Genomic DNA, 3,607 nt, shown 5'->3' with positions numbered 1-3,607 from the left:
ACACTTGTCCCAAACATAAAACTCATTTTAAGTTACATGTGTGGAGACAAAAGTCAATTTTCTGTCATGTACCCGGACCTGCACAGAAAACATCTGTGCAGCTGCGGACCCCTCATGTTGTCCACATGTTGTCCTCAAGTTGTCCTTATGTTGTCCTCATGTTGTTACTCCATGTTGGTCAAATGTCCTGTCCTCAAGTGTCCTTATGTTGTCCTCATGTGTCCTCATGTTGTCTCAGTTGTCCTCATGTTGTCCTCATGTTGCCTCAAGTTGTCCTCAGTTGTCCTCATGTTGTCCTCAAGTTGTCCTCATGTTGTCCTCATGTTGTCCACATGTTGTCCACGTGTTGTCCTCATGTTGTCCTCAAGTTGTCCTCAAGTTGTCCTCATGTTGTCCTCAAGTTGTCCTCATGTTGTCCTCATGTTGTTCTCATGTTGTCCTCATGTTGTCCTCAGGTCAAATTGACCCATTTTCCTATTTCAGTGTTCTTTTTAATTCCCCAAAATAACATGATTGATGCCACACAACGCTCCACAAATTTCTACTTTCATTAATTTATTAGTTAATTATTAAAATTAAAAAATATACATGTAAAATTATAGTCTTATTCAATTTTATAGCATTTGAAAATAAAAATGAAGTGGTTTTAAAAGAGTATTGAGTAAAAGTTGACATATTCCAGTCTGTGATTATCCATCAACATCCATTCCTTTCATTTTAGTCTAAATAATTCCTAATTTCTGCTTTTCCAACTCAAACATTAGGTATAATTTCCTATAAATGAGGTTTATTGACCATAAATTCCAAAAATAACAGTAAAACTAAAGTTAATAAGTTAGTGTTACATAGTGTTAAACATCAAAAAAAGTGACAAACATTGAAAAAAGTGTTGAAAAAGGGACAAAAACGTAAGAAAAAGTTAAAAATTATTGATAAAAGCGTCAATAGAAGTGATTATTTTTCAATTTTGACGGGAAGACAACACAAGGGTTAGGAAGCATTTTATTTATTCGGTCATGACAAAACAACCCAGAGGCTCACCTGCACATATGGTTCCTCCATTGAGTTTCCATATTGTTTTTTTGGCTAAAAATTAAAACCGTAACAGTCGCCATCTTTGCAGAACTGACATTTTTCTTATTCGGTTCCATGTTTGCACTCCATCGTCCCTTTTTCACTCACCAGCATTTTCCAAAAAAACAATTGTTAAGCGCTTATCAACAAACAAAATAAGCATGTATTTTCTTTTTTAAAAGTTTTTTTTAATAAGCACTGAAAGCGCGTGTTACCGCGCTGAAGTGTTCTCGAGTGTTAGCTTGTGCGCGACGCTGCTAAAGTGCCATTGTCGTCGGCTCACTTGTCGCGCAACGTGCTAACTCTCTATTTAACGGACGAACAATTAAAGGGAGATGCAATTAATGCAAAATAGATTAAAGGAGAGCTGGTGAAAAGAAAGGCGTAAAGAAAACTCCAACAATGGTGGGATTATTATTCCCTGAAAAACACATTACATGGACCTGAATACGGCAGCCACTTCACAAACACACAACACCCACATATATATGGACATGTACTTGTGCTCAGAAAGGGGGTGAAGTGTGTGGGTTTTTTTTTTTTATATCAGCAGCGTAAATACAAATTGAGACTCTGTCCCTCGGACGGTCAGGGTCAGAGTGTGTTTGTTAAACCTGACTGTAATTTTGGAGAGCGAGCTGGATAATTTGGCCACTCTGTAATCAGGCATTCAAGCCAAGGCTGAGCAGTTTACATTTTCCGTTCTAATTAGCCCAAATTGAAAAATGCGTTTCTTCTTTTATACCCCATATCATCCCCTAATCCAATAGTCATTAACATTCAGAGGAGTGACAGCAAGTGACGCTGATAGACCTCCCACTGGAGCTCTTCATAACACAAGCACATCACAATTGTGCCATTGACAATCCCCACTGCCAGTGAAGGTGCCGTGTGAAGCAGTGTGCTTTTCATGGACAACTTCATTCCCGAATTTTAAAAAAAACAAAAAACTGGATCCTCTCTTAAATTCTGGCTTCACTGTAACTTTGACCCAATTCCACACTTCATACCTCTGCAAGGATCTGCAGTGTGAGCCAACGGATGCCGAACTCTTAAATCATGCTTTAGTACAGATTTGGACAGCTTCTGAAGGAGCTTTTCATGGATTTTGCCATTCTACTTGTTTATTTAATTGATTATTGTACTGATAATATTGGAGCTTTGTCATCATTGTTATGACGTGTCTCACTGCTGGCCATTAATTAACACCCCATTCAAAAGAGAAAATACATTTACTGACGTTCCAGTTGAAATTTAATTAATTTAATTTGAATCTGTTTAATGATCCCCTATGGGGAAATTACAATATACACTCTGTGTCCACACTTGGTTAGCTTACACACAGTCCTGAACTACACACACACATGCTCAGGATCTGTACATGCACTAATGGAGAGATGTCAGAATGAGTGGGCTGCCCGCCAAGCCAGCGCCCTGAGTGGGTGGGGGGGGGGGGGGGGGGGGGGGGGGGGGGGGGGGGGGGGGGGGTACGGTGCCTTGCTCAACAGCATCTGGCAGTGCCCAGGAGGTGAAGTGGCATCTCTCCTGCCACCAATCCACACTCCGTCCTTTTGGTCCATACGGGGACTTGAACCAGTGACCCTCCGGTTCCTAACCCAACTCCCTACGGACTGAGCTACTGCCCCCCCCCCTCAATTGTGTCTCATTTGGATGATTTAAGGGAATTGGGACATTTATTTTCTTTTTCAAAAGGTATTTTTAAGATGAACATCTTTAGTTTGGAAATAACGTAAGAATGCAAACAAAATTGCTTTATCTTTATCATGAAAAAATAAATGTTTCAAGCCAACAGTGAGAGCATTCCAATCAGGAGAGACATGTTTGCAGATATGCAAATGAGCTTTATGTACAGCTCAAAGTCTTTGGTGATTAGACTCCATTGCTATACGAATAGTTTGTCTATATGCAGTGGCTTGAATAAAAGTTGATTAAAAAGAGGAATTAAAAAAACATCTTTTGGAGATGGATCTTAATGCCTTAATTCAAAAAATTTAGAAAAATCCAGCCTTTTAAGAACGCTGATTTTCTGTGTGAATGAATAATGTATTGTAAATAAATAAATATTCTTTCTTAAAATACAGGGGGCATAAGTATACACACCCCTATGTTAAATTCCCATAGAGGAAGGCACATTTTTATATATATATGTATATTTATAGGGGTAGAGAACCATCATAACCCCCCGATGGAATCTAGACACCGGTGGTGGTGACAAAGGAGACCAGACCGAAGGAGGCTCTGGACCGGTCAGCTGGAGTAGAGGACTGGAGGTGGAAGGGGGGGTGGAGCTGGAGTAGAGGACTGGAGGTGGAAGGGGGGGGTGGAGCTGGAGTAGAGGACTGGAGGTGAAGAGGGGGGTGGAGCTGGAGTAGAGGACTGGAGGTGGAAGGGGGGGTGGAGGGTTGCACTCTTTGCCTGCAACGACAGCTGATAGCAAAGGGAGAAACAGATTTTTTTAAAGCAGTGCTGTGATTGGCCCTTGCATTTTGTGTGTGATTCTGATTGGTTTAGC

Source organism: Etheostoma spectabile, chromosome 6 (assembly GCF_008692095.1).
Source record: "Etheostoma spectabile isolate EspeVRDwgs_2016 chromosome 6, UIUC_Espe_1.0, whole genome shotgun sequence".
In the NCBI taxonomy this organism is placed as follows: domain Eukaryota; kingdom Metazoa; phylum Chordata; class Actinopteri; order Perciformes; family Percidae; genus Etheostoma; species Etheostoma spectabile.
The sequence above is the reverse complement of the archived record's forward strand: the minus strand, read 5'-3'. Positions refer to the sequence as shown.